The following is a 25,079-nucleotide window of genomic DNA, read 5'->3' on the forward strand; positions in this document are numbered from 1 at the left end:
TGGATCTATGGCTGCATAACTATCTCTGAAACTACAGAGGTCTAGGGCCACCAGAATGCAACTCCAACCTCAAGAAGTTTCATCACAATCTGTAGGCTTTGAGCAAGAATTTCTATTCATGGTCAGACAATAAATTAAATCATTTTATAAGCATTTTATTGCAATGAGTGTATCTCTTTTCCACTTGCTTGAATATCTGCATGTAACTTTACATCCCAAAAAGAGAACTAAAACTATTTTTAAAAAGAGTCCAATTAATAACACGTTCCTATGCAACATTAATCTAGTTAATATTGACCTTGTCTCTTTGGTTTGAGAGACTTTCACATTGGTTATCAAATAACAGGATAGGCTTTAAAGACTTGTGAATTCATGCAAATCATATAGAGCATACCAAAAATACCCAACTATTTCTGTCACCTTTCCTTTTACAAAGTGAAAGTGTAAATTTTGTATGCCAATTATTAGCAATAAGGGTAGTATCTAATAATATTTGAATATAGAACAAACTTTGAGAATGTATTATTTTGAATTTATAGTTTGTAATTGGGCTTCACATAATTTGGATCATTTAAATTTAAACAGCAATTTTTATTTTTTATTAAGATATTGGAATTTCACTAATCTTAGGCAAAAATAACTTGAAAAACAGAAGTGAGCAGAGACAAAGTTACTTCGTTCATGGAAGATTATTCATTCAAAGTTTAAAGAATTATTATTTTAGCTTTAAAACACAACTAATCTTATCAGCTAATATGATACAATTATAATTATTTTATTGTTTTATCAGAACTATATAAAAATTAAACGTTTATATGTAATGAAGAAATAAGTAAAACCTAATGCAAGTAATACAGCACACTTGTTTGTATTTTTTTGTGAATCTTGTACTCTTTAGGAATATTCTACATAACTAATATTTATTTTGAAATACTATCAAAGACTTGAGTGAAGTGCTTCTATAAATCACATAAATTACAGCATAACCTGAAGTTTAAAAGAAACGATTTTTCTATAATGACATACTTCACTTTTTCAAAACACGTATTTCAACAAAATAGGTACTTCTTTAACTCTGAAAGACTTTATAACTTTTCTCTGTGGACTTTGACTTTCTTACCCATATATTGAATCCTCTGGATTTTCTTCTGAACAGAAGGATTAAATGTTCCTTATGTTTGTAATCCAGGCTTCATCAATGTGATAGATTCATGTTTCCAATAAGCATTCCCATCAATGAAACTTCTCTACGTGTCAATCGTGATAGTATTTTCAATCCCTTATATCCCAGAGTGAATCCTTTTGAGTTGTGAAATGCTCCCTTGTTTCCCTAGTAGTTAAGAAGCTGGCCATGCTATTACTACAATTTCTATATTTTCAGTTTATCTGATACAATCAATCTAAAAATCCTCCTTAACCTCAAACATCAACTTTGGCTGTTTCAGATTATATTTCGAGAATGCAAAAAAAAAAAAAAAAATTGAGCCTCCAATAACCATGAAGAGTACAACCTGGAAGCCTCATCCTCTGTGTTCTTGTTTTTTTATACCTCTTTTATTTTGGTTATTATTTTCATGGAATTTATTTTTCATTCTTTCACTTTACCATGTATGTCCTTGGATCTAAAATGAGTCTCTTGTAGGCATCAAATAATTGAATCCCGTTTTTTAAAACTAATTCTTTTGAAACATTTTAAAATATAATTTTAATTCATTTACATGTATAACGTTTAACTTACTATTGCCATTTTGTTATTTGCTTATGTATTTTCATTATCCCTCAGTTCCTTCTGTACTGCCTTATTTTTTTTTTTTTTGTAATGACAAGTTTTAATTTCCTTTTTATTTCCTTTCAGGTACATTATATAAATATTTTCTTAGTGGCTATTACTTGTGATTATATATAATAATCCAAAGTTATAGCAATCTAATTTAGTTGATACTTAACTGTAATATTATGTAAAATCATACAAAATTCTACTTCTTTATATCTCCTCCTTATGGTAATGATATCACAAATTACATTTTTGTGTACTGTATGCCATTAATATAGATTTATAATTTATCTGTTCAATCTATCAGTATTTACCATTTATGACTAATTGAGATTATTTTGAAGGTAATACATTTTTTATGTGCAATGACTTAGGAGGTTTTATCATCTTTGATCAGCAAAGAAAAATAAAAGAGACAGTCTTGAATTATTTTTCATATTTACATATTAGAAGCAATTCCATAAAAATTATGCTTTTTCTGTATAATCATTTTATCATTTTAATTAATTATCAATCAATCATTTTCTCGTTTTGATTCCAAGCCTGTGAGTATGTGTAAGCATATGTGTAAACCACTTACTATGAAAAAAATTGCAATTTATGAGGAAACATGTTTCACATTTTCTCCTTTATAAACTTCTTAAAAATAGCATAATCTTTAGTATCAACCTACCTATGGTCTTTTATTTCCCGCCACTCATCTCCTATTTCTTTTTGGAGGCTATCACGAACTACTAAGAAAAATCGAAGGATTGCATATGGTCTCTACAGTCATTATTGAGAAAGTGAAATCATTTTAACAAGACAGAATGGAGAACTGTTACTGGAATTTCTGCTTACTAGGGGAATATGCAGTCGTGAGAGTTGTGTTATTGCTTAATGCAGCCTGGCATGTGGCTGTAACATATCTGGGTATGAAATAGATACCTAGCCAGATTCTTGATACAAAAATTCCAAGGACACAATTCTGACAAATTTCATTAGTATATCTAAAATCAAGCCACACTCAGAAAGAAGAGACATATTCAGAATGAAATAATATTATAATGCTGAAAATGACAAGATTCAGAAATATAATTGTCTCACAGTTCAGTTTAATTTAGGAATCTTAATAATTTTTTAAATAGAGTTCTAGCTGGCAATTTTCTTCTCAAATCATATTGAAAAACTCATTTTATTGATTCTGTTTTGCAGATTTGTTTCTGAGAAATTGCAAAGAATTATAGAAAAATAATAACTACCAATTTATTTCTATTTATTCTAATTTATTATTATTTTTCTCATGCAGCATTTTCAATAAGTGTATATTAATGAACGACTCAGCTACCATCTGTGTATAAAAATTAGGCTTTATATAAATAAGTAAATTCTCTTTTGTCTAAATTACCAATATGCCATTGTTTCCTTGTTCATGAGATTTTGCAAAATTCCTTCCTTGATATTAAAAATTTATGTAAAGAAAAAAAAAACTAAGAAAAAATGACTTATGAGATGCAGGAATCATCTGAAAGTTTTGGAACACTAATAATTACTTTAAAAAATTCAATAATTTGATTTAATAATTAACAAAATGTATGCCACTTTTATTTTTCCCATCAATCTGTATTTGTTTGGGTATTTATTCTGACAATAATTATTTGCATAGCTAAACATTAGTCAGGCTCCCCAGCCTCTTCTAGACCCAACTGGTAACTTCTTTTATAAAATCAAATTTAGCAAAGAACCCAGCTAGAGGATATGGCTAATTTAACCAGTATCTGACCACCATCAGATCACCACTCTTCATCAGGTTTCTCATACTTCATCCCCCAGGTGATGTCTGATCACCTTGGCCTGTCTTCAGTTACAATCTCATTAAGTCGGTTAATCCAAGATTCCCCTTAACCTTGATAATATCTTAATGATTTTCCATTCATTGACTTTTACCTTGCTTCTTGGCTATAAATGCTCATTTGTCCATTGTGTATTAGAAGATGAGCCCAATATCTCTCCTGTGGAAGACCATGTTATGTAAAACAAAGACACAGGTAAAACTTGGTGTAATGGTCCTTATACCTATCACAGTGGTCCTGAATAAACTCTGCCTTCCAGTGCTTTAAGAATTCTCATTGAATAATTTTATTTTTTTGAAATCCTCTATTATGTTCTATGCAGTTTGGATAAATTTCTATCTTAGATGGTACAAATTAAGCACTCTATTTGGCCCTGAAAATGCCAACTAGAGAAAAATAAATACTAGGTATTGAGTTGAATCATCAGTGGAAAACTTTAGCTTAAAATAAAATTATGCATTTATTCATATAATTATTCAAAAATATTTACTATGTACCCAATGCATTCTTCTTTGTGCTGTCCACATTTTAGAGCAATGAAAATAGAGTTAGAGCCATGAAATTAAATAGGATCTGCTTGCACTTGACAGATATTCAATGGATTTCTAATACATAGAAAATTAATTTTAAAAATTAATTTGAAATATACTGAATAACAAAGGATCATATTTGAAATAAAAACTTTTGAATTATTTCTACTTTCAAAACAAGTTTTCTTTCAAAGCAGGATTCTACTATTAACTATCAGAATATCTTGTGATATTTTAAAAACTCATGCTTCTTCAGTTCTTTGGACTTATTGAATCTGTGTCTATGCAAATGAGTTTTATAATATATTTCTTCACAATAATTGCAGTGGAATCTAAAGTACTGGAACAAACTTTGGTACATTTCTATATAAGAGATGAGTAGAGGAATGTTCACTCAGCAAAGATAAATGAAATAGGCAGAGAAATAATAGGAATTTTATGAGAAAGCAGATGAGAGAGGAAAAAGTAAAACAAAGACACAGGTAAAACTTGGTGAAAGAAAGTTAATGAGTTTGACAGTAATAAGTCCATTGTTGGTGATGGTTTCAAATCTGTTATTGAAATGAAAAAACGTATTGGGATATATATTTTTAAAAAGAAAAATACTATGTAAATGTAAAAATGGCAGAAAGACTTTCACTTGTCAGTTTTTCATCTGTTTTGTTCATGTGTCATTTTTTTTCTCTTTATTTAGGAGAAATTATATAAAGACTAGTCAGTGAAATGATGAAGTGAATGAATAATAAAATCAAAACAAACAATGTGATTTTATTATTATATAATTAATCTGTTTCTAGTTTGGCAAATACTTGGAAACACAAAAATGGACTAGTAGATTTCAACAAATCCTTAGGGCTTTGAATCTTGATTTACAGTTTTATACTAACTGATGATATCTCTATAAATAGGAAAATTACTAAACAATTTTCAGAATGGTGTCTTCTCCAATTATAATAATTTTTTCCTAAACTGAATATTTTAATAAATGGTTCGTATCTATGTTATTATGTGTTCATTAAATATAATTTTCTAATAATGAGAAACACATTAAACTTTTACAAGACACTTGGAAGGTAAAAAATATGTAATTGGGAGACATTTATGCTTTAATTTTCTTTAAGAAATGTGAACAAATTAATTGATTAGAAAATTATCCTTCAGGATGATATGAGAACCCAACATGCTGAAGTTTAGGCCAGCCAGATAATATGTGACTGAGGTTGAAAATGGAAGTACCTTACTGGTCAATTTTATTGATTCTTATTGAATACAAAATCCTTTTTAACATTTTTATAAGTTTATATGGTGAAAGTGTAATTTTGCTGTTTGGATACATTTTGTGACGGTGAAGTCAAGACTTTCAGTATACCCGTTAAATAATTTCTAATTATTCACCTGTCTTCCACTCACCCCTATGTTTCTGAGTCTCCATCGTCTATCATTTCACACTCTGTGTTCATATGTACACATTATTTAGCCCACACTCATAGATGAGAACATGTGATATTTGTGTCTATGTTTCTGAGATACAAATTTAAGAGTCTTTAGTCCATTACATACTTCCATAAGTAAAAAGTTTTACCTACAGAATTTTTTAAACCTTTTTGAAATTTCTCTGATTATTTTTTCTCCATCTGTGGATGAAGTCCAGATAATTTTACACTTATGACAGAGAAAAAGAATACTTTTATCTTCTGTTCAACTCATTAAAAATTAAGTTAACAGGAGGAAATTGGCTTATTTGAAGAGCACATATAGAAGTTGCTTTACCTTTTTACTAAGTTTATAAAGTGGTTCAATACCTAGTGTATGATTTGGTAATACAGCCTTATCATTCAAGGCTGTTTGGTATTAATAAGACATCTAACTGATCAAAATCATTAAAAAAGTTGAAATTGAAGTGAAAGTTAAATATTCTTTACAGATAATATGAAGTTTATGACAGATTCTTCACTCTGACAGTGGCATTTTTTTTTTTCAGAATCGAATTCACTTTGACCTCTTTTTTAGTATTTTAAATTGCAAAACTCCATAATTTTTTTCATCAAGCCAGAAACTTTATCAGCAAAATACATTACTATCTTCAACTGTCAAGTAATTTATGACCTAATATTGGAGTGAAAGACGTTTAAAAATAGACATTTTTTCCAACCAAGTGCACAGGACATCTTCTCATCAGACAAATTTAAATTGATATTTATCAATATGAGGAAAATATGGCAAAATACCAAAGTTTAAATTCACTCTATTCTATGAAGCTATAGCATATTGACCTGTCATGCATGTCAAAAGCAATCATGGCCTGAATATCTAACAGCTTTGAACCTGGAGAAGCATTCTTTTCACTGTTTTCATTTTCAATTCTCACTCACCATCAAATTTTGGTGAGGTTTTAGATATAAGTTTTAACAACATATAATATAGAGGAAAAAACACCTTCAGAATATTTTCTATAGTTTGCCAGTCAAAACCACTCCTCTGCCCCATTAAGTACCCACATTTCTGCGTCTTATTTTCTACATTTTCATAATACATATGCTACTATTACTCATTCTTTAGATACGGTACATATCACTATTCACAATGCCATACGTGAGATCTGAAAATCTCACTCCTAAAACCATTTAATTTTATATAAATTAATTTAAATTTAATAAATATGTATAGAATAGCATATTATTTTCTAGACAAATAGACTTCAGAATATATTTGTAACTACACAGAAAAATACAACTTAAGAGAAATACTTAACAACATATAATTGTCTTTTTAATTAAATGTTTTTCCATCAAAAAACATTTGTTTACAGATTATTTCAAATCATGTGAGAATTATTAAATGGCATTTGCCCAAATGAATACAATGCTGCATATAATTTCTCAGGTTAATGAGTATCAAAATTAAAATATGTTCCAGAGTCCATTAAATTATGGAATTATGACATTATTTTGTTTATTTCATTGCAAACACATTTTACAATATTTTAGAATCACAAACAGCCAAGTGTGGTGGCTCATCCTTAGATCTTAGTATTTGCGAGGCCAAATAAGGAGTATTGCTTGAAGCCAGGAATTTGAGACCAGTCTGGGCAAAAAAGAGAGACCCCTGTCTCTGCAAAAAATTCAAAAATGTAGCCAGGCCAAGCAGCACATACCTTTAGTCACAGCTATTTGGAAACATGAGCCATGATTGCACTACTGCACTCCAAGCTGGGGTGCAGAGAGACCTTGTCTCAAAAAAAAAATCATGAGCATCATAAAGATATAGCAAGCATTTGTTTATCCATCATGGAATTTGAGTAATATAATTATAAAAATAATTTTTACATTTTTTATAACACTCTCTGATCACTCTCTTAACTCCTTTCCCCACCCTTCCCTCACCAAAAATACAGAAACATTCTAGAATATGTAATTTGTCATTCACCTAATGTCTACAGGTTTTTACTATATGAGTATATATGTTTGTAAATAACTACTTAATATGACATTATTATATTCTCAATGTTAAATTATTGGTGCCTCCTGTATCTATTATCTGTGGCATTCTATTTTTAGGTGGTAATACAGTGTATTCCATGTCAAATTGATGCTAGGTTATATTTAAAATTGTTCTGTTGATCAAACTTTAAGTTATTACTATTGCTATTTTGATACAAACAACACTGATAAGAGCATTTCTATGATTTCCCTTGGGCAGATATAAACATGTCTTCAAACCAACCCTTAGGAATGCAACCACTGTTTTGTGGAATAAGTATACATATTTCTAAGTATATAAGATACTACCAAATCTCTCTCCAAAAGTTGAAAAAATTTGCCAAGGGAACATCAGTGTTTACATTTTTATCTTTTTCTACATATTTGATAGTACTTGATATTGTCACACTTCTGTGATTCTTGAAGAAGGATAATGACCCCTGGGGTATGTGGCAATATCTAGAGAAACTCTGTTTATGTTTTTGTTTCCTCTGAGGTATTACCTATAAGTTTTCTTTTTTATTGTGCTAAAATGTACAAAGCATAATCTACCTTTTTAACCACCTTCGAGTATACAGCTCACTGGTATTAAGGACATTCATTCTGTAGGCATTCTCTTGTTTTCAGAGAAAGAAAAATAGCATTCATATTTTTGTGAAGCCATTGCCACTCTGCATCTACAGGATTTTTCATCTTCCTAAACTGAAACCCTGAACCCAATAAACACTAAATTCTTATCTTTCCTTCCCCTATCCCCTGTCAATCACTATACTACTTTCTGTCTCTATGAATGGGAGGGACTATTTTACACATTCCATCTAAGTAGAATTCTATAGTAATTGTCCTTTTGTGACTGGCTTGTTTGACTTAACTTAATTTCCTTAAAATTCATCTATGCTGTAGCATGTATCAGAATCTCCTTCCTTCTTAAAGCTAAATAATCTTTCTTTGGATGTATGCACCACATTTTAAAATTCATTCATGCATCAATAAACACTTGAATTGTTTCTATCTTTGGTTGTTGTACTAATACTATTACAAAAATGGCTGTTCAAATGCCTATTCAAGATTAATTTCAGTTCTTTTGCATATTCAGATGTGTAATTGCTGGATCGTACGGTAACTCTATGTCTAATTTTTTGAGGAATGGCTATATTGTCTTCAATATTGTTTGTACCACTTTACATCCCACCAGCAATACACAAGGGTACCAATTTCTCCACATCCTCATTAACGGTTCTTATTTTCTTTTTTTTACTTCATAATAGCCATCGCAGTCTGGAAAGGTTTGATTGTCACAACCAAAAAGATACTGCTTGCATGTAGTAGGTAGGGTTTAGGGATGCTGCCAACATCCTACAATTCACAGGGCAGTTTTGCACAACTGAAAGTGAGTCTGCCCGTGATATTAATAGTGCCAAGATTGAAAAATTTTATCATACTATTTTTTAACACACTAATGAATGTAAAATGGCATTGAAGTATACATTAAGATTATACATATACCTATTATATTTACTATAAAATAAAATCCTATTAAGAATTCATGAGTTATATCAATCAACAAAATTTATCAAATAGGTCTTTGTGATTTAGGCTTTTTAAACCACAAATATGGTAAATATCTGCATTAATTTAGGTCTTTTTGTGTTTAATTTTAATTCATATATTTATCTTCTTTTCAATCGTTAATATTAATTTTAACTTTGTGTCCTCACATTTTGTGTAGTATTGTTTTTGATATTTAATCCATACCATTTTAAATATGTATAAATAAAGAGTAGAATTTTCTATTTCTGGATAGAAAATTATGGAAGTTTATACAAATTTTATCAATGTATTTTTTTTTCACTTTTTTTACTTTTTCTCACATCCCACTTCTACTTTCCAATATTATTTCCTTTGTATTGCATTATATCTTTAAATTTCTCACATGGGTTAATAAAGAAAAAATCTTGAAAGACACAAAAGAGCACTGACAGATTCTGTGTGATTGGACGGCAGTCATGCTGAGGATAACTTTTGCACACCATCAAGAAACTAAAATAAAGTGAAATAAACTGTTTAAAGTGCTAAGAAAAATAATTGTCAAGAGTATCATTCCATACCCAAATCACTGTCATTTATAGTAAAAATAGAATAAATACACCTCAAATATAAGAGACAGCTATTATTAATAATTCTTCCCTCTAGATATCTATCATGAAAATAAATAATACTTGGATAAAGCAGTAGGGTCCAAAAAGCTATAGCGAAAAAGAATCTAAGAGTTTTGTTTCAATAATTTACTCTGCTAGTGACTTGGTATATTTTTCAGTATGAAAACAAATACCTTTTCTTAATTCTGAAAATAGCCTAAGCCATCATGAGTGCATTTTATTTTTCTGGGATTTAAATCATAATGTTAAGCCCTTCATCTCTTATCTCTTCTTGTATTTCAATTGAAGATATTTCTAAGCACCTTATTTTAACCCCATGACTAACTTCCTTGTGTTATGTTTCAGTCTCTCTGAACAACCTTAAAAAATTGCTTTATTTATATCTTTGAATGTATTATTTCCTTCTTCAACTTTGTTATATGAGTTTAATCTATTATTTAAGTTGATGTTTCTTCTTAGAATAATTTTATTGTGTATACTTTTCATCAACATAATCATTGGTTATTTTTCAAATTCACTTAAATTAATTTTGCAATGTTGAAATCATTTTCAATAATTCTTATTTCAACTTCTGTAATTTAGAATGGGTTATAAAGACTGCAATTTTATTTTATGATTTATAAATTCTAAGATTGTTTCTCCACTTACTGGACATGGGCACTGTCTTTAATTCTATATCTTGTTATTTTTGTTTTGTGCTCATTTGTAGCAAAAGTTATTTTTCTCAGTTGAATTGCAATAACCTGGCCTTATGTGTTTAATACTTCTAAACTAGAATTGTCTTTTATTTTTTCCCTCACTTCCTTCCTTCCTTCCTTCCTTCCTTCCTTCCTTCCTTCCTTCCTTCCTTCCTTCCTTCCTTCCTCCCTCCCTCCCTCCTTCCCTCCCTCCCTCCTTTCCTCCCTTCCTTCTTTCTTTACTTCTTTTCTTCCCTCTGCCTTTCTGTTTTTCTTTTGACAGAGTCTTTCTTTGTCACCCTGGCTGGAGTGCAGTGGCATGATCTCAGCTCATTGCAACCTCTGCTTCCTGGGTTCCAGTGATTCTCATGCCTCAATCTCCTGAGGACCTGAGATTACAGAATTAGCCAGCACACCTGGCCAATTTTTGTATTTTTTTTTTCTTTTAGTAGAGACAGAATTTTGCCATCTTGGCAAGGCTGGTTTCAAATTCCTGACCTCAGGTAATTCACCCTTCTTTGCCTCTCAAATTGCTGGGATTACAGGTGTGAGCCACTGCACCCAACCCAATCTTCTTATTTCTGCAGGGTAAATTCAGACTCTTTTTTAAAATATACATTTTATTGCATTTTAGGTTTTGGGGTACATGTGAAGAACATGCAAGATTGTAGCATAGGTAATACATGGAAATGTGGTTTGCTGCCTTCCTCCCCCTCACCTATGTCTGACATTTCTCCCCATGTTATCCCTCCCCAACTCCCCACCCCCTGTTGTCCCTCCCCCAGATCCCCCCCACTGACCCCAGTGTGTGATGCTCCCCTCCCTGTGTCCATGTATTCTCATCGTTTAACACCTGCCTATGAGTGAGAATAGGTGGTGTTTGATTTTCTGTTATTAAGTCAGTTTGCTGAGAATGATGGTTTCCAGGTTCATCCACATTCCTACAAAGAACATGAACTCATCATTTTTATGACTGCATAGTATTCCATGTTGTACATGTGCCACATTTTCTTTATCCAGTCTATTGTTGATGGACATTTGGGTTGGTTCCAAGTCTTTGCTATTGTAAACAGTGCTGCAAGGAACATTTGTGTGCATGTGACCTTATAATAGAATAATTTATAACCCTTTGGATATAGACCCAATAATAAGATTGCTGGGTCAGATGGAATTTCTATTTTTAGGTCCTTGAGGAAGCACCACACTGTCTTCCACAATGGTTGAATTAACTTACACTCCCACCAACAATGTAAAAGTGTTCCTATTTCTCCACATCCTTGCCAGCATCTGTTGTCTCCAGATTTTTTAATGATTGCCATTCTAACTGGCATGAGATGGTATCTCAATGTGGTTTTGATTTGCATTTCTCTAATGACATGTGATGATGAGCATTTTTTCACATGTTTTTTGGCCTCATATATGTCTTCTTTTGTAAAGTGCCTGTTCATATCTTTCACCCACTTTTGAATGGGCTTGTTTGTTTTTTTCTTGTAAATCTGTTTTAGTTCTCTGTAGATTCTGGATATTAGCCCTTTGTCAGATGGGTAGATTGCAAAAATATTTTCCCATTCTGTTGGTTGCCAATTCACTCTAATGATTGTTTCTTTTCTTGTGCAGAGTCTCTGGAGTTTAATTAGGTCCCATTTGTCTATTTTGGCTTTTGTTACCAATGCTTTTGGTGTTTTAGTCATGCAGTCCTTGCCTTTGCCTATATCCTGAATGGCTTTCCCTAGGTTTTCTTCTAGGGTTTTTATTGTGTTAGGTCTTATGTTTAACTCTTTAATCTATCTGGAGTTAATTTTATTGTAAAGTGTCAAGAAGATTTCCAGTTTCTGCTTTCTGCACATGGCTAGCCAGTTTTCCCAACACCATTTATTAAACAGGGAATCCTTTCCCCATTGCTTACTTTTGTCAGGTTTGTCCAAGATCAGATGGTTGTACATGCATGGCATTGCCTCCAAGGCCTCTGTTCTGTTGCATTTCTTTATGTCTGTTTGGTACCAATACCATGCTGGTTTGGTTACTGTAGCCTTGTAGTATAATTTGAAGTCAGGTAGTGTGATGCCTCCAGATTCTTTTTTTTTAGAAATGACTTGGCTATGCAGGCTCTCTTTTGGTTCCATATGATGTTTAAGGTGTTTTTTTCCAGTTCTGTGAAGAAAGTGATAGGTACCTTGATGTGGATAGCATTGAATCTATAAATTACTTTGGGCAGTATGGCCATTTTTACAATATTGATTCTTCCTAACCATGAGCATGGAATATTTCTCCATCTGTTTGTGTCCTCTCTTATTTCATTGAGCAGTGGTTTGTAGTTCTTGAAGAGGTCCTTTACATTCTTTGATAGTTGTATTATAACTATTAAATAAATTATTGTATTTTATTAAATAAAATACAAAGGTATTTTATTCTCTTTGTAGCAATTTTAAATGGCAGTTCATTCTTGATTTGGCTCTCTTTAAGTCTGTTATTGGTGTATAGGAATGCTTGTGATTGCCACACGAATTGATTTTGTATCCTGAGACTTTGCTGAAGTTGCTTACCAGTTTCAGGAGATTTTGGGCTGAGATGATGGGGTCTTCTAAATATACAATCATGTCATCTGCAAAGACAGACCATTTGACTTCCTCCTTTTCTAATTGAATATATTTATTTCTTTTTCTTGGCTGATTTCTCTGGCCAGAACTCCCAATACTGTATTGAGTAAGAGTGGTGAGAGACGGCATCCTTGTCTAGTGCCAGACCCCTACAAGCACACACTACAAGAATGATTTCCTCATGTCTTTGACATAGTTTTTTTTCTTTTGCATACACATGGCAGGGCTGGCAGCTGTTTTTGTACCTCAAATCTGGCCTAATAGTCAGAATTGATTATTGATTTGGTTTCACATCTTTGAATGCCTGACAGCTATTGGGTATATACCCCTAAACTCTTTTCTCACACATTGTAGACCTTATTCTGTGATTCAGGTCTTCTTCTTTTTTTTTTTTTTTTTTTTTGAGTTTTGCTCTTGTTACCCAGGCTGGAGTGCAATGGTGCGATCTCGGCTCACCGCATCCTCTGTCCCCTGGGTTCAGGCAATTCTCCTGCCTCAGCCTCCTGAATAGCTGAGATTACAGGCACGCACTGCTGTGCCCAGCTAATTTTTTTTGTAATTTTTAGTAGAGACGAGGTTTCACCATGTTGACCAGGATGGTCTCGATCTGTTAACCTCGTGATCCACCCGCCTTGGCCTCCTAAAGTGCTGGGATTACAGGCTTGAGTCACCACGCCTGGCCCCGATTCAGGTCTTCTTATAGTTTCTGTGGATTCTTCACCTATTTGCTGTATGGTTCAGTGTTTCCTCTTTGTTTTGGGAACACAGAAATATATTTTTCTTGCTTTTCTATTAGCCAAAGGTATCAATGCTTTATGAAATATTTTGTAATATCTAGAAAATCTATAATCACTGATTGGTCTGCCATGTTCCCTGTAGGCACACTTTTTCTATATTATTTACTAATTATTCAGATTTGCATAACTTTCTAGGGAAACTAACTGACTCAAGTTTACACATTTACTAAGTGACAGTTTTAAAATTATAATCTAAATTTCTTAGCTTTTTGTTAGGTGACTTTTATCTTCTATTCAGTAATAAACTATGTACTTTTTCCAACCTACCGTCATTATTTTCAAGATAAAAAATTGATAATATGTGTAATGTCTCATAGAATTGCAAGTTTAATTCACACGCATAATATTTTTTAAACAAATGGGATATACTTGTATAAATCCTGGTCAGAAATTTTATTATTTACCTTAACGTACCTACTCCTCATTTTTCAAAACAACAAGATCATTTAATATACATTCGCATTTTTATAGTAAATGAGTAACTGATTTTCTTATTCAAAGTACACTTGAGGAACAAATACAAGGTGAAAATTCTCATTTTTACCAAATTAATTTGGTAATGGTAAGTCTTATTATTATATAAAACTCTTAAAGTCATATAATATCTAATATCTAATATTATGTCGTTAGTCAGAGTTTAGACAAAAATGGAACAATTTACATAATATTAACAATTCAGTAGACATCAAAAATAACAACACTTTTGTTTCGACTGAAACCCATGACATAAATTTGTATATGGCTGAGAATTGTGTGCCTGATTGTCTAAAGAAAATATTATATCATATTTTGTCATTTCATTGAAAGTGTTTCCACAAAACTTCTGTTGGCTTTTGTGGAAAAGGCAAAAATTGTTATAAAACTTCAGTCAGCCACACTGTTGAATTTTTAAGATTACCTTGGGACTTGAAGCTAGTAATAAGAGGACTTCAAGACAGATCATCTTGCCATGACCAGGTCAGTGACTTAGAAATAAAAGTCAGAGAAAAACAATGTGAAAGTAAGTCTGAATGAAGGTTAAAACAGAGATTAAGAAAGAGGTTGTTGAGTCTTTCTGAAATAGAAAAAGAAAAGAGACACTAAACAATAAAGAAAATAACATTTGAAAAGAGAGTAATAGAAGTAAAGAGAGGTTTTAACATAATCACCTAAATCAGATTATTTTTAAAAAATTCTTATTTAGAGTCACCTTTTAAATCAATTATTCAGTAACTTTTTAATTCCACACAGGCTGAATGTGTGTACATGTACACTGTATTTATTTATAAAAATTTTGTTTGGTGAGGGTATGTGTGTGATATGAGGATATATTGATGAAAATACAAAGTCCTGACTTGTTCATCAATGTGTCCTCAGAGCTTTGTCATATTACCCTTCAATGAACAGGTATTGAGTGCAGAGTTAAAACCCACCATACATCCAAGAAGAGCCATAGTCAATTTGTTTGCAAAATGCAATAGTTTATTTTCTCATAAATTTTCAACTTGGGCAAGTGTCAGGGGAGTAACTTTTTCTAATCAAGTTTGCGTCAGCTAGGGTAGAAGGAAAAGTGGATGGATACAAGAATCTGATGAAGCCTCCCACACTCATGTGTCTGGCAGTTGATATTCACTCAGGGTGGCTGAAAAATTACTAGCAAAAAATAAAGATTGTATCTTAAACCTTTTGGAAGGCCAAAAGGTTTTATTGAGGCAGGCTGAAGGCAGATGCCTCACTTACATTAGCATAGGAAAGAGTTAGAAAGTATTGCAGGCCTAACCCCACATCCCTTTGTCTCCATTCTGTTGACTTATGTAAACTTTCTGCTACATGGTCCTCTCAGGGGGAGATCAAAGGGGAATTACCTGTTAATAGTGTTTACTCTGGACCCAGAACCTAAAGCTTTTGTCAGTCATAAAATCTTTATTTAAACCATGCTATTATCCACAAGTGTGTTAACTTAGAACCTGTCTTGTAAAATCGGACTGAATAAATGTAATGATGGAGAGGGATTCTTGGTCAATTGGTTGCATTGTGCCCTCTGAAAGCAGCCAATGGCCATCCCTAGCCCACTTGTATCACTGTAATGGTGTGAGAGTGCATTCATTCATCCGTCGTTGACTTAACCAGGTGGTGGCCTCTGGCAGTTAACACTTCCTGCCAGCGGGAATCAACTAAACCAGACTCTATACTGCAAAAACTACATGTGACCTAAGTGCCTAGACAGAAACTGGATTTTCTATCATGACAACTATGCAAATTAACCCAAATCCAAAAGTTTTAAAATTGAATTTGTTAATTAAACCTTCAAAATACTTCTAAAATACATTTTTACATAGCAGTATACTACCTAAACCATAAGAAAAATGCTTTCCAATTTATTATTGAAAAGCACTTCTTTATGGCTTAGGTAATATATTGTTATATAAAAGGTACTATACAAATTCTTCTTTATTAGAATATGCAATATAACATTTTTTAAAAAATGAATTTTATAGAATTCTAGGATTTTAGCTTTGCAAAGTGGTTAGATTATTTATAGTGAGTTTCCTCATTTTATCAATAAGACTTGGAATACCCATGTGACCTGATCCTGGCCAAAATATTACTTGGAAAATGAGAATCGTTTGATTCACAGGCTTTAATGATTAAAGCTAAACAAATTATATTAACTTAAGCAAAATTTTAACATTAAAAATTTTGAATGTAATATCTGACTACTTTTTCTCCTTAAACGTATCTATCTGTGAATGATTAAAATAAGACTGGATCTGCTTTATTAATTAATAAATTCTGAAAAAATTCAGCATATGAGATAGCAGAGTAGTGTTGCTATCATTTGCAGGCAGAGGATAGACTCTATCTGAAGTTTGGATTAGCTGTTGAGACTGATGATACTATACAAATTTATCAAGAAGGAATGAAAAATATTCTGCTGACATGAGGATTCTTTCTGAGAATGTTGGGTGGCCCTCAACTAGGTCTCAGAACAGCTTGAGAAGGCAGGCAAAGATTAGCTTGACTCTGGGGTAAAACAGAGTTGAGGCTTCCCATGTGCAGAAAATTGTGTGCGTGATTTTGTTTTACTGCATATTAACATTCTATAATTGCATAGACTTATGTTGTTATATGTATATTATGTGAGATGACTAAACAATTGATCAATATATTCATTATTTTAAATACTAACATTTTGCCCCTCTTGTGTAACCAAAACTTTGCACCCTTTGAGCAACATCTCTGGATTGACCCCAGACCATAGCCACCATTTTACTTTCTGTTTCTATAAGTGTGATTATTTTAGATTTCACATAGAAATGAGGAAAAAAATTGTTCTGTGGGCTAGACTCAGGAACTTTTTGCTCTGTGCAGCTTAGGAACTTGGTGCCCTCCTTCCCAGCCACTCCAGCCATGGCTGAAAGGGGCCACTGTAGAGCTCAGGCCGCAGCTTCAGAGAATGCAAACCTCAAGCCTTGGCAGCTTCCATGTGGTGCTGAGCCAGCCATGGCACAAAAGCAGGAACTGGGGATGTCCAGGCAGAAGTTTGCTGCAGGGATGGGGCTGTCATGGAAGGAATGTGAAGTTGAAGCCCCCATATAGAGTCCTTACTGGGACACCATCCAGTGGAGCTTGAGAAGAGGGCCACCATTCTCCAGACCCCAGAATCATAGATCCACTGACAGCTTTCACCATGCCTCTGGAAAAGCCACAGATACTCAATTACATCCTGTGAAAGCAGCCAGGAGGAGGGCTATACAATGCAAAACCACAGGGACAGAGCTGCCAAAGACCATGGGAATCCACCTCTTGCATCAGCATGACCTGGATGTGAGACATGGAGCCAAAGGAGATCATTTTGGAACTTTATAATTAGACTGCCCTGCTGGATTTTTGACTTGCATGGGGCCTGTAGCTTCTTTGTTTTGGCCAATTTCTCCCATTTGGAATGGCTCTTTACCCAATGCTTGTATCCACATTGTCTCTAAAAAAATTACTAATTTGCTTTTGATTTTACAGGCTCATAGACAGAAGGGAATTGCCATGTCTTGAATGAGATTTTGGACTGTAGACTTTTGTGGTAATGCTGAAATTAGTTAAGATTTTGTGGAGCTGTAGGGAAGGCATGTGAGGACATGAGATTTGGAAAAGGCTAGGGGCTGAATGATATGGTATGGCTGTGTTCCCAGCGAAATCTCATCTTGAATTGCTACATGTTGTAGGAGGGACCTTGTGGGAGGTAGATAAATTATGGGGCAGGTCTTTTCCATGCTGTCCTCATGATAGTGAATAAGTCTTATGAGATCTGACAGTTTTAAAAATTGGAGTTTTCCTGTGCAAGCTCTCTCTTTTGCCTGCTGCCATCTACATATGATGTGACTTGCTCCTTCTTGCCTTCTGCCATGATTGTGAGAGCTCCCCAGTCATGTGGATCTATAAGTCCAAAAAACCTTTTTCTTTTGTAAATTGCCCAGTCTCACATATGTCTTTATCAGCAGTGTATTAGTTCATTTTCACATTGCTATAAAGATACTTCCTGAGACTGGGTCATTTATAAAGAAAAGAGGTGTATTTGACTCACAGTTCTGCATGTCTGAGAATGCCTCAGGAAACTTACAGTCATGGCAAAAGGGAAGTAGGCACATGTTACTTGGTGGCAGGCAACAGAGAGAGAAAGTAAATGGGAAGAGCTCCTTTTAAAACTGTCAGATCTTATAAGAACTTATTCATTATAACAAGAACAGCATGGGTGAAACCACCCTCATTACCTCCCACCAGAATTCAATTACCTCCCACCAGAATCCTCCAACACCTGGAGATTACAATTTGAGATGAGATTTGGGTAGGGTCACAAAGTCAAGCCATATCAAGAATCTTGTCTTGTAATGTCTTTCCCCAACTTTGGTATCAAGGTAGTGATTTGAAACTACTACAGAAGCTAAAGGAAGGGGCATCTAGGGTTTGCTATCACTTGCCCAAGTATGAGGAAGAGATGGGGAGAAAAGAGTGGGAAGCAAGTAATGTTTAGAAGTTGTCAGAAGTCAAACATGTTTAAAATCAAATCATATTATTTAATACAAGTAGACATCATGTTTTTATGTATCATATGTAAGCTTTTGTACATGACATCATATGAAGGGCTTTCAAAAATCCTTAACTTCAGGCTGGGCACAGTTGCTCATGCCTGTAATTCCAGCACTTTAGGAGGCTGAAATGGGTGGATTACTGAAGGTCAGGAGTTTAAGGTCAGCCTGGCTAACCTGATGAAACCCTGCTTCTACTAAAAATACAAAAATTAGCACGATGTGGTGGCAGGCACCTATAATTTTAGCTACTTGGGAGACTGAGGAATGAGAATTGCTTGAACCTTGGAGACAGAGATTAGAGTGAGCCAAGATCACACCTCTGCACTCTAGCCTGGGTGGCAGAGCAAGACTCCAGCTCAAAAATAAAAGTAAAATCCTTAAGTTGAGACTAAGAGTAAAATCATCTTTCTCGAGGCTTGTGTGGAATAATTGGAATAATTGAGTTACTGAATAAACTTTTTCTAGCAAAAGCATTATAATGCTACTTAGTAAATTTGATATATGATCTCATTCAATTACATGAAGGTACTTGGAATTTGTGAAGTATTTATTCCATATAATAAATAAAATTTATTCATCTTGGACTGTCAGCCTCAAGAACTATGAATATTTTTTTTTTTTTTTTTTTTTTTGAGACGGAGTTTCGCTCTTGTTACCCAGGCTGGAGTGCAATGGCGCGATCTCGGCTCACTGCAACCTCCGCCTCCTGGGTTCAGGCAATTCTCCTGCCTCAGCCTCCTGAGTAGCTGGGATTACAGGCACGCGCCACCGTGCCCAGCTAATTTTTTGTATTTTTAGTAGAGACGGGGTTTCACCATGTTGACCAGGAAGGTCTCGATATCTTGACCTCGTGATCCACCAGCATCGGCCTCCCAAAGTGCTGGGATTACAGGCTTGAGCCACTGCGCCCGGCCAAGAACTATGAATATTACCAAAACTTTAAAGCATTAGTAGTTTTTGATAATTTGAAAACCTGCAAATTTTGCAGGTTATAGTTAAGGCAAATATTAACAGTCAACTACAATGGAAATACAGATGATGAACTTGAAGAAATTAATATAGATGACAGATTAAAAACTATAGTTAAAATTTAAATTATTATTTTAAAAGCTAAAAAAAGTTGAGTCAGAATACTTTTCGGTTGTTAATTTTGCTTTATTTAGCAGGTTGTGCTTTGGTCAGATGGTATTTGAATTGAGGTGGTATTTTCTAGATTATCAACACCTGTTGTTATTATGCTATTTTTAAAGATAATGTTAACAGAGACAGAAAGCAGATTGTAAGAAAACCATTATTTGTAATATTTTAAAATAAAAAATAATGAGAAAATTGTGTCACTTTAAATTTAAATGACATTCGCTTTTAGAGATTTAGACAAAATGATTCTTTTTGTATTTTGAATAAGCACAATACATGACCTACAGCTTTAAAATGCATGTAATTATATACAACCTATTTTATATAAAGTAAGAAAAATTTTATTCTTGGCACTTTGCCAAAATTATACCAGAAAAAAAAAATAATGAGAAAATAACTTATGTTTTATTACATAATTTTTCTTTTTAGGGCATGCATTATATATGTCAATCACTTTACTTTTCATGTAACTGTTAATATTCAGTACCTACAATCACTTAAGTACTCCAAATAAGGCTAATCACTTCAAAATCATCTTTTTCTATCTGTTTTCTTGGTTAAATAATAAGAAAATTATGTATCTCAAAATATTTATGGTTACTTCATTTAAATTAAGACAGGCACAGTGGCTCACATGTATAATCCCAGCACTCCGCGGGGGCTGAGGAGAGTGGATCAGTTCAGACTAGGAATTTGAGATCCATCTAGGCAACATAGTGGGAACTTGTCTCTACAAAAAATACAAAAATTTGCCTTGCATGGTGGTGTTTGACTGTGTTCCCGCTATTCAGGAGGCTGGTGTGGGAGAATCACCTGAGCCTCGGGAGTTTAAGGCTGCAGTGAATTGTCATCACACCACTGCCCTCCAGCTCAGATGACAGAGTGAGACCCTGTCTCAAAAATAAATAAATAAATAAAATAAAGGAAAAGATATCTAACTTACTTTTAACAATATTGTATATTTTATTACTACTTAATTTCTGCTTTGGTTTGAATTTGTATTCCCCGCTAAAATTTATGTTGTAGGCTCAACCTTCAATATGATGGTGAGGTCATGAAGGTGGAGGCCCCAAGGTGAGATTAGCACCTTTATTAAAAAAAGGAAGAGACATCAGTTCTCTCTTTCCCCTATGAGCTAACAGGGCAAGAAGGCTGCCATCTGTAAGATGGGAAGACAGTCCTTACCAAACCAAATCATCTTGGACTTTCAGCCTCCAGAACCATGACAAAACATTTCTGTTGTTTAGGTCACTTTGTCTACGGTATTTTTTAATAGCAGCGGGAGCTAAGACAGTGACTTTTCTCCCACCAACCTGAAACAGCTGGGCTGATAGAATACTGAAATGTTAACTTAAAGACTGAGTTACAGCACCATCTAATTGACAATACCTTGCAGGGTTGGTATAAGGCTTTTCACGAAGCACTATATGCTCTGAATTAGTATCCAATAATAGTAGTGTGTCTATAAGCTTATTTCTGCACAAAATTAGCATTTGAACTGGTAAATTGAACAAAGCAAATTGCCTTTCCCAGTATGGGTAAGCCTCATCCAATCCATTAAAGTCGTGAATAGAACAAAAGGCTGAGAAACAGAGAATTCACTTTTCTACCTGATGGCCTTCGAGCTGGGACCTCAGTCTTCTCCTTTTGAGGACTCAGGCTGGAACTTCTACAGCATTAGCACTCCTGGTTCTTGAGCCCTAGGAGTATAAATCTTGAATGGCTCAGTCTTAGTAATAACATGAGCCAATTTCAGATGTGTATATATGCATATAAGTATGCAAAAATGTAGACATACACACATATGTATGTCTGTGTGTATATGTATGTATATCTCTATAAATGTGTATCTATCTATCTATATATATATATATATATAATTGACCCTTGAACATTGTGGGGCTTAGGATTGCTGACACTGTGCAGTCAAAAATTCATGTATAACTTTTTACTCCCTCAAAACTTACTATTAATACTTTACTGGTGACCAGAAGTCTTACAAATAAAACAATCAATTAATGTATTTTGTATGTTATATGTAATATATAAAGTAAGCTAGAGAAAAAATATTAAGAAATTCTTAAGGAAGAGCAAATATAATTTCTATTCATCAAATGGAAGTGGGTCATCATAAAAGTCTTCATCCTCATCTACTTCACATTGAGTAGGCTAAGTTGGTCTTTCTGTCCCAGGGTGGCAGAGAATAAAGAGGTGGAAGGGAAGGCAGGAGAAATGTAAGTACACTTAACATAACTTTATGGAAATACATTATAACTTTCATCTAATATTTTGCTTTTTAATTTCTCTGAAAATGTCTCCATTCTGTACCAATCCTTCTTCATGGTTTGCTTTACTTTTAGTACCTGTATCATAGAAGGGTCCTTATCATAAAAAAAAGTTAAATGAGTCTTCAATAACTGGGACCATTCTATGAAAATAACCTAGTGTCGATGTGTTTTCTGGTACTGCTTCTTCAATGTATTCTTTCACATCATCTGGCATTGTTTAAGAAGTACCCATTTCCATTAGGTGTTCTATTCTTAATGCCTTTAGTGCAGTGTCTGTTAGCTCTTTCAAAAATTGTCAAATTGGGCCAGGCACAGTGGCTCATGCCTGTAATCCCAGAACTTTGGGATGCTGAGGCAGGCAGATCACCTGAGGTCAAGAGCTCAAGACCAGACTGACCAACATGAAGAAACCTCGTCTCTACTAAAAATACAAAACTAGCAGGGCATAGTGCACATGGCTGTAATCACAGGTACTGGGGAGGCTGAGGCAGGAGAATCGCTTGAACCCGGGAAGTGGAGGTTGCAGTGAGCCGAGATCGAGCCATTGCATTCCAGCCTGGGTGACAAGAGCATAACTCCACCTAAAAAAAAAAAAAAAAAAAAAGTTCTTCATCTTTAGATCTTTCACCTTCCTTTTGTTTTGTCATATAATGACTTTGCCTTTTCTCAACTCACCGTAGAATCTACAGGTATGCTTTTTTTACAGCAATCTTGCACTCCCATAAAAAAAACTGCATTTTTAATACAAGATAAAATGTTATTTCATAAAAATTACAAATTTTTTACACCTGCTGGTGTAGCTGTAGCAATAGCATCACTAATTTTTGATTCCTTTTTTTTTTTTTACAAAGGTCCTTGCGCTGGAAACATTTATCTTGAAATGGCAGCAATCATAGCTGAAGACCTCAATCTATGGTACATATCAAGCAGTTACACTTTTTCTTCTAGTGTCATGACCTTTTTTTGCTTCTTGGGAGCACTTCCAGCTCCGTAGTGGAGGCTTCAATGGGTCCCAAGGTGTTGTTCAAGGTTTATGACATTTCAGTAAACGTGATATTTTAAAAAAAAACCTCGGGAGCTACAATAGATCACTTTTTACTGTGCTAAGACGATTTACTGGAAAGATGAACTGCTCAGTTGGGAAGGATGATCATCCCAGGGTGTTTAGGTGGATATTTGCAACATCTCAGCTCACCAAAATACCACCTGGAGGTGACTGTAAAATTATTACAATAGTACAGTATGTAGTATAGTTAGTTTCATGAAGTTATAATGTAATACTGCATCTTTATTTTTTCCTGTTTTTTAAATATTTGTAGGCTATATGGTTCATCCATTTTTTTCAAATTCTTGCAAATCTCCAAAACATTTTTTAATATATTTAGAAACATACATGAATGAATCCACATAATTTAAACCCGTGTCATTTAAGGGTCAAGTATAGTATAGTTGAGCCAATTTTGTGTGTGTGTGTGAGTGTGTGTGTGTGTGTGTGTATAGTTGACCCCTGAACAACATAGTTGCCATATATATGTATAAAATAAACCTGTGCTGTTAAGCATGTGTGTGTGTGGTGTATGTGTGTGTATATATACGTATATATGCATAGTTGCCTTTAACTTTATTGGTAGAAAATTGAAAATATCTATTAAATGTTATTTCTTCTGTCAAAGCCTAATGTTCTTTATTTAAAAAAGTACTGAATAATTAAAATGTATTTTATTTTGTAAGCTTTTTAAGACTAAAGATTTTGAGCATGCTTTAGTTACCAGATGGTAGTTACTAAACTTCAGTTATAAATTAGTTTGTTCATTTACCTCTTAGAATATTTGTCACTTATACTGCATTTCTCCACTTCTATAAAATCTAAAAGACAGAAAAATAAACTAAATAGCTTTTAGAAAAGAGGAAAAGAGAACCTTCCCCAACTTGTTTTATGAGACCTGTATATGTCTAGTGGCAATATCTGACAATCTCATTACAATAAAAGTAAATTATGATGTAATATCTCTCATAAAACTAGGTAGATTTATAACACAGTATTAGCTAAGTGAATCCAACAATATATAAAAAATAATAATGCATGCCTGAACTAGAATGATTCACCTCAGGAATGCAAAGTTAGTTCAACATTCAAAATGAGGTGATATAACTTTCTACATTAATAATATAACAAAGAAATAATGTGAGATTACATGAAAAGATACAGAAAACAATGCATTTTGCAAAATTTCAATACCCATTCATAAGAATTTTTTTTCTCTAAAAATCAAAATGTATCTATTACAATCAGATAAAGACACCTAAGAAAACCTTACCACTTCAAATTAGTTCATGGTTCAAATATACTTACTATAAATGTATTGCTCTCTCTATTTCATTTAATGTGTGGCACCCCCTATGAATCAACATATCTAAAGTTTTGGAGCTGTGTCCTACATATTGTATGTGCTATATAATTATGTGCATTTAGTATTTACCCCAAGGTACATTTCTCATTTATCTTGAAGTATTTCATGCAGTTTTATTATGTACTGAAATATCTTTTTCAGTATAGTCACCTCTCCTAGTGATACAAGTGTTGAAATAAGTCCCAACAAAGACATTCTATGCCTTCATTAATTAATCTCATTTCTATCTTATTATTATGCTCAAATTAATAGTGTGTATTAGCGTTCTATTGCTCCATTTTCTTCCTTGCTTTAATTATATTGTAAAGAACTCATCTGGTAAAGTAAACCCACAG

Source organism: Callithrix jacchus, chromosome 2, assembly GCF_049354715.1.
Source record: "Callithrix jacchus isolate 240 chromosome 2, calJac240_pri, whole genome shotgun sequence".
NCBI classification, from domain to species: Eukaryota; Metazoa; Chordata; class Mammalia; order Primates; family Cebidae; genus Callithrix; species Callithrix jacchus.